The sequence below is a fragment of the Nomia melanderi genome, chromosome 5, assembly GCF_051020985.1.
Source record: "Nomia melanderi isolate GNS246 chromosome 5, iyNomMela1, whole genome shotgun sequence".
Taxonomy (NCBI): Eukaryota; Metazoa; Arthropoda; class Insecta; order Hymenoptera; family Halictidae; genus Nomia; species Nomia melanderi.
In genome coordinates, this window is record NC_135003.1 from 1,191,272 (window position 1) to 1,199,772 (window position 8,501).

The 8,501-nt window shown below is 33.4% G+C and overlaps 1 non-coding gene across 1 annotated transcript in view; it reads right to left on the bottom strand.

The window, feature by feature from the left end:
- Positions 1-8,501, bottom strand: part of LOC116424784 (Imitation SWI) — a 77,094-nt gene that overhangs the window by 39,295 nt on the left and 29,298 nt on the right. The window lies entirely within an intron of this gene.

Consider the following 8,501-nt stretch of genomic DNA (forward strand, 5'->3'; position numbering starts at 1 on the left):
TTAATGCCCGTTAACTTCCTTCCCTTTTTCATAATTTTTATGGAATAAGTTAAGCAATACCGTGAACTACTTCCTCAGGACATTTTAATCCTTTCGAGAAAGTGAGTTTACAAGCGATAAGTTCTCGGGGAGAATGTTTTCACGATTAAATATAATATAATACGCATGCAACAGTAATGCGAAGGATTAAATGTTACCTCGAGTGTAAGTCCTTGCGAGTCTAATATTTTCCGAATTCTAGTGGCAATTTTCTTGTAAGCGTGACCGTATTTGCTTCCTAGACTCGAAAGGAAACATCATTTGGAAAATTGAAATGCCGGCTAAAGGAGTTACAAATTCGTCATGCCTTTGTGTTGTCGCTGTTTGGCATTTTTCTTTTTTCGTTCGTTTGCATCGCGGCGTGAGATACATAGACAGATATTTAATTGCGTTTACGTGTAGAATATATTCAATTTATTCGGTTTCACCATCAACGAATTAAATTCAAAATAAGTGGATACATAAAAATTATGTTTATTATTTAGGCTCTAGGTTATAAATAAGAAATAATAATTAAAATTTCTTTGTATTTGCTTATTATATTCGACTTCCTTTAGTTTAATAATAAATTATTGCTTTAGGGATGTAATTAGAATTGTAGTTGTACGTAACTTTGAATTTGTTGCTGGTGAAACTGAAACTAAATTAGAAAGGAAGATATCTCAGTGTGTCCGCCATTTCCATGAATAATTATGGCGTCATCAGCACACCAAGAGTACATTGCCTGCATTTAATGTTTTCCAAAAAAAAAAAAAAAAAACTGCCATCGTAAGGCAAAAGTGGATAGGATTATTCTTCAGCGAAGACGTTAAAACGTTCGTTGTGAGAGTAAGAAGGAAAGAAAATATCACTACGTATCTTGCGCGTGTTAATGGTCATGAAGTGACTGACGCAGAAATTTTGAAGGCATTGGCAACTTATCTTTATCTTCCGGTCAAGTTCTTCGCACGTAATGTAATTATTAGTAGGCGGCTCATCGACCAAAATGACGATATTGGCCGAACTTTAGATCCGTTAGGCGAAGAGGAGACAAATTTGTAAATACGAGTTATTGATATTAACGAGGAGGACAATTTTATATAATATGATTCGTGCATCCATTTTCGTGACTCATTCGTGTCTTTTAGAGTGTGTCCAACGCGTGTTTCCGCTACTGTATTTCGATATACGTATACATATATCTATATACGTGTATATACATATATGTATATTTATATATTTACTGCAGCACCCTATGTACAGTACACATTCCAATGTTCATTTACAAATACACCGATATCGGATCATATATCCAGAGATCCTTCCAAAATCTTGACGCTTGAACACGAAAAGCATTTTTACTTGTAACACTCTCCACGAAAATTATGGTACAGATTTCAATCTTCTTTTATATAAGAATAACCAGACTGCGGAATTTTATGTAAATTTAGATATTTCCGGATTACATGATTACAAAGAATTTACAGGGGTGTGCCAAATTATTTACACTAGGCATTTGTAGTGTAATGTTTAAGAATTTAATATGAATCCAGTAAAAACTTGATAAAAGTCGAATTATTTCGTTACAAACTACAGAAAAAATGAAAAATGATTATTTTTACATTCCCTTATTAGTGTCTCTAATCTATAATCAAAGGAAACCTTAAAGTATTTAACTTAAATCATATAACCTTAAATTTACTGTAAAGTAATAACTGTTTTTACCACATTTTTTTTATAGTTCCACCAAAAACTAACAAATTATGGAACTACTGTATCAATTCTAACAATCCGCACACTTATAAATTTTTTGGAATTTTTTTTTAGTAGTTATAGATAAATAAAATTAATTATTTGTTAAGCCTTTTTTTATTCAATCATGTATATTATTGTATTCTACATGCGCAAACACACACAACCAACAAATATACTTCTATAAATGCATAAAGTCCGCAGTCAATTAGTAATAATTTACAAACTCTCTCGATAAACGAAAAAAACTTTTATTCATGATTTCAGTGATCCGGAAAGTGTTGTAGAACACATTCATTAACTGAATCACACATTGTAATATAGCTTATAAGGGGTGTTTCATTTAACTTAATCACTTACAAAGTGTTTACAAAGAATTTCTTATATTATCATGCATTTCCTTTCATTTTTATATTGTTACAAAAATACATCACAAAATTATCTACATTAAAACACAAGTTTACTTTTTCCTTGCCATAATAATAAATGTATCACGTTTAAGATATTTTAGCATATTCTTGTGATGGTCAAGATGAATGGAATACCCTCTATAATTTCGAACTCGTTAAATGCAGAATATAATTTACCAGCACACTTCATATACAAATGAAAAGATTAGTCAGGGTGACTTTTTCTTTCAATATGATACCGGTGTACGCCTATATTGTGCTACATTTTTAATGTCGCTAGTCATATGTAATGAAATGTGAAAATTCGTCTAAGTGATTAATGTGTAACGTTTTTCAGTGTCCCTGTACATTTATAAGTGTCTCTGCGATGGATGCGTTCAAGCTAATAATCATTTCGCGGTTCAATTTTGCAAGTATATGATTAAGAATTCCCCTTATGTAATATATTACGTCTTCGACATCGGATATTAACATGAATTCATTATTTCATTTGTAAATATATAATTATTTTTAATTCTTAACGTAACGATATTAATTTGTTGCGTATGATGTTGCCGATTTTTCAGTGATAATTCGGTCCATCTTCAAACGAGTTTTAATGGGTCAAGTAAATTTACCAATCTAATTTTAAAAAATAATTCTATAAATTGGAATTTGATTCTTCAAGTACATGTTTTTAATTACCTAAGCTAATTACTAAATTCTCTACAGGAATTTTTTACAGGGAGATCGATGGAAACAATAAATTGCACAAGTCAGTAATTTCATCTGCAACAAGAAAATAGAAATGTTATAATCAGATGCAAAAACGGTGTATTAGTCAAATCAGTCGAAGATCATTAATTCTTGAATTGTATTTCAATTGTACTGAGTATTTTCTGTACCTATTATACGTTCACGTTAAAGATAACCTTCAGTGTAACACCATTGTCTGCTCGAATTGCTACCGAATAATTCCACAATTGTATTTAAAATAAGCTTCAGCACAAAGTTATCTTCCTTCAATCTTTCAAACGAAACATTATACCAAATCCTCCATTTTCGAATGTCTAACCATTTTCTTCTTCTTATATCTAACTATTTTCAGTCGCAGTCTTTACTTTTTTCAATGAATAACGATAATAATCAAAAAGAAAGTTTTAGGGTGAGAAACGAAGGGACTCTCTTATTAAGCGAATATTCTAACACCTAGCTGCGTTCCTTGCAGTAGTCACGTGGTTCTCTACTCTGAACAGAAGTATATCTTTAACGTGACTGAATAATTCTTAACCGTTCAAATGGTCAATGGAAGATTCGATTATTAAAACAAGAAAACGTAAAAAGAAATCTTCGCTTTATAATACGATGAGAGCTGATCAATATATATCAATGCGTTTTTATGCTACATGTTGCCTGTGCCTTTAAGATAATTAAGTCGTGAGCCATTCTTCAACCGACTGTTAATTTTCCTTTTCTCAAGATCATGATGCACGTTTCCCATAAACTCGATCGATCGTCTATTCTGAGTTCGAATGGGCTTCCTTTGACTATTATTTCGCAATCCATCAAACGCTGCCAATACACAATAAGAGAGCACCCACGGGGAATGTGCGTGGAAGATAGGGGGAAATGATGAGAGAGAGTGAGAGAATAAGTGAAAGGGAGAGAGAGAGAGGGAGAGAGAGAGAACGAATGAACGAAAGAGGGAGTGCAAAAGGAACAGACAGACAGAGAGAAGACGGAGAATAAGTTGGAGGGTGTCGACTAATGGCGTAAAAGAAACGATAAACTAATTATTATTTAGCGCTAGGGATAAAAAAAAATCAAAAAATTGAACGAAAAGGGGTAGCGCTACTTAAAGGTCACCACCTGCTAGTCTCGTCTGTATCGTTATTCGGTTACACAATGCATACAAGGAAACAATATTTAATATAATCAATTTAATTAACATTATACTGTACTACTTATAAATTACATTAAAAACAATGAACCATCGCAAATGAAATCTTTTACCACGTCCTTCGGAACGCACGATTAATAAAAGGATTATTGAAAACGAATGTATAGTTGTGGACCATATACAAAAACATAGGATAAAGAAAATTTAATTATTCAAAGAGATGATTATTGTGACAACATAAACGAATTCGTCTTTAACATTAATTGCAAAATTGTGATCATCACCGTTTTTTTTTTTTTAATGCTATCCTATGTTTTACTTATTTCATAGTGTTCTAATTATATAACACAGTAACCTTCATATAACCTTGATTTTTAAATTTCTATGAAATATGTGGATGATGGACGATATGTTCATCTTATTTGGTTTTAGCAATTTATATGAATATAAGTCTATTCAAGGGGAACACCACTTAGAAACGTCCCAAGTATGGGTAAACTTCAGGAATTTTTTCCTTAATAACTATTAAGAAAAACTTCTGATTTTTTTCTGGCTGTAAAACTGTGACCTTCCGCTTTATATTTATATTTCTTCTAAGCCAACATGTTACAAAATGGTACAGTTATTCGCTAGCTTCGGAATCCCTTTTCGTAAAACATCCATTACTGGCCGACTCGATTGCAAAAATCTGAAACATCTGAAAACAAAAAAATTTGTAAATTTATAAATAGTAATATGTTATCTAAAATGTAGTGTACAGATTTTACGAAATTTTAATTATTGTGGACATAGCAAGCATTTGAAGTGGAAAAACCTGTTTTTTATTCCAAGAAATTAGATTCAAATGTTTATAAAAAATTAAGTAATTGAGATATGGAATAATCCGTACGTCACATTTTAGATAATATATTTTTGTTTATAAATCCAGAGAAACTTTCGTCTTCGAATGTTTCAGTTGTTTACAATCGAATCGGCCAACAATGGATGTTTTACAAAAAGTGGTTCCGAAGCTAGCGAATAACTGCGCCATTTTGTAACACTTTGTTTTAGGAAAAATACGAATATAAAGCAAAAGGTTACAGTTGTACACCCAGAAAAAAATCGGAAGTTTTTACTTAGTAGTCATTAAGAAAAAAATTCCAGAAGTTTACCTATATTTAGGACGTCTCTAGGTGATGTCCCCCCTTAAACTGTCTAATGAATTTTGAAGTCCAAGGTCACTTAAAGATCACATCGTTACATACCATTGAATTTACTTTAATGCAAGTTACAATTATGCGGGTCACAGACCTATGACATCAATTAAAGAGATAAGAATGGCCCTTAATGTATTTGGAAATGCCATCAAAGTCTGTTTAGACCTTCACGTTTTATTTTATTGAACAGTACAATTCTTTAAAATGTTTTCTTCTATTTTCGAATATCATCAAGATACATAGAGATTTTTAAATTGTAACATATACGTAGTTTGTAGTGTTTCATGAAATATAAAATAATTTTAAAAATAGCAACTAAAGGTAAAGTAGGGCTTAAGAGAACTCGATAAAATCGTACTAGTTCCTTCAGTTTGTGATAGATGGCGTACCGGAGAGGTTTAAATCGAAGTAGAATAAAATCATTTGAAGTAAAATATAACAAGCATGGTCGTGAAACAAAATAATGGTAAGAACGGACCAAGAACGGTAAATCCTTGAATGAAGAATACAACGTAATATATTTTTTGTCGCTATATTTATGAAAACCACAGTACCAATTGAAAAGATTATTATTTTTCGTTATACCAGAATTACAAGTCTCAACAACTTCCCAACACTTTCTTCCCATATGTTATTTCTCTTAATGTCTTCCTGTAAAATGATAGACTTTTCTCATTGTACGTAACAAGTAAAAAATTTCAGCCGTGTCTTCATTGTACCAACTATTAAGAATCCCTACAAGTATCTACTCCATATACAACAAATAACATTACAAGTACCTTTTACTGTGTCTAAATACGTCAATCAACACTCCAGCATAACAAACCATGTCAACTCAAACACACCAAATCCTACGATCATTCACTACCTACATGTTTATTAATAATATCCACAAATATTTCCAATTCCATTGACCCGAGCCTTGTATCGCGTATGATCGATAACACGGACAGGTGGAAAACAAACAAACAAGATTCTTCGGGATGGTCAAAAGTGTCTTCGCATTTGTTCATTTGTTTTGGTCGAAACACGAACGTGTCGCCGCTATCTGTTCCCGCGGTCAAGCGAGCTCAAGGTGCATATACACTAGCGAGGAATTTGCGAGATTTTCTTCTGATATCCGAGATTGCTGGCAGCAAGTTCAATTCAGTAGAGATAGCAATCTCAACCAATTACTAGCAGAGAAAAATATCGCAAATGATGTACTTACTAAAATAGCTGTACCTTTACCATCAGCATGTATATCAAAATGGACGAGAATGTCGAGAAAAATATCTCAGAAATCCATGGGAAGAAGCTCGTATCGCGCGCCGCTTCCACTTGAATGGCCAAAGACGAGGAAACGGATCGGTTGCGCCGCGTTCTGCACGCTCTCTCTCTCCCGTGACACGGTGCCATAGTGCCGTTCATTGATTGCGCTTGTCCGGTGCCATATTCCACGCTCCGGCCCGCTGTGTTTATTGCGCAAGACCCGATCATCCGAGTTTCGCCATTTTTGTTGGCCATTCCGGCAGTCCTGACCAAAACGGCTATAACCTGTCCGCGGCTTGTCGCGACCGCCACTGGACATCGATACCCAATCCCGAGACCGATACCGAAAACCTGACGTCCGCGGTCACGTTCTCCTGTCGATCGTCGCCCCGAGATAATCCTGCCCCGACTTTTCCTCTACTTTTCTCTTTTTCTCTCATCCGCACGCAAAGTTGTATTTTTATTCGCATGTAATGTAACTGTATTTGGTCGTTCCAGAAACTCGCCGGATGCGGTATTGTGCTGTGTCGATAACACGTGAGTATTATTACTTTTTCTTGCATACTTCTCTGATGCCTCCAGTCGGTGGTCCGACGAGTACGAACTTGGAAATTTGGTCGGGAACGCTTTTATTTATTTTCAACGTTCACTTTGTATTTCTTGTTTATTGGTTTTTTAACTTGTTTGTGAATATTTTGAATGCAAATAAACGGGAAGGTTGATGGAATACTTTGACAAATTGTTTATGGTCCCGTTAATATATATTGTATACTAAGTGGGGAAAAGAGTATTTACACGGAAGCAAGGATATAAAAATGAATGGTGTTTACATTTTTAATTCTACTTCGACATGTGTATTTTTGAAAAATTATGGGCTTACGACGATTAATGATAATACATATTAATAAACAGATATTAATTACACGAATAATACATATACTCGATACATGTACACATCCACTCGAGAAATAAATATGTAAGATCGACTTTAATTAATTAACACGAATAGCATTGTTATTTAAGTTTATAGCAGTCGCGTAATAGAAAGTGGTCATATAGATTATTTTCGATATAAACAGAGTACAGCACAACGGGCATATTTATAGCATGTGCCTCGAGCAATCTAAATGATCGAATTGCAACTCTTTACTTATTCACGGTGATGAGGTAAATTACTATTTTTTTAGCATGTGACCGTTATTGTTTCAAATTCGAAATACTTAGTAACATACAGTTCCCACTCTAAATAAATAGAATTTCAATGTTTGTTTCCTATTCAATTTAATGTTCACGTGAAGCAACATAGTAAAGTAAATGTTCGTCCTCGCGTCAAAAAGAACAGGAAGATAAGAAAAGAAAATTGTTTCGTGATGGAATACCAGACGCGCTGAAATTTCTAGCACGCACGATTTCTGTGGTTCTATAGGCCGCTGTTCATCTCTCCGTACCATTCTATTTTTGGACCGTGCATAGGTACGGAGACGTTTAAGCGATTTCACAGTAATAGAAGCCCGGCAGACAGATGCAATTGCGAAAATCGTGGCGACTGTACAGCACTAAGGATATGCCGATTGCGTGAACCTCTAATCAACTAAACCAGTTATTTCGAATGACTAAATAAACAAAAAAAGATAAGATCGGAACAATTAAAGCGTAGTCTTTGCCATTAGAATATCTATATTTTCGGAAATTATATTAATTAATCCGATTTTGACACTTTAATCACATTTACATCAAACGAATGAGCATGAACCTCCATGCATTTATATTTTCCGAAATTATATTGATTACTTCGATTTTGAACACTGCTCCGATTTAGAAATTTCAATTACATATACGTAATATATAATTTATATACACAGTTAGTATGTAATTAATATACAAACATACATTTTATGAATGAAAAACCATTACAAACGACGTTAAAGTATTTTTTATACCTATGAAATTACGTTTGATGTTTTTTAATTTATAATGTTTTAAATGATATTAATA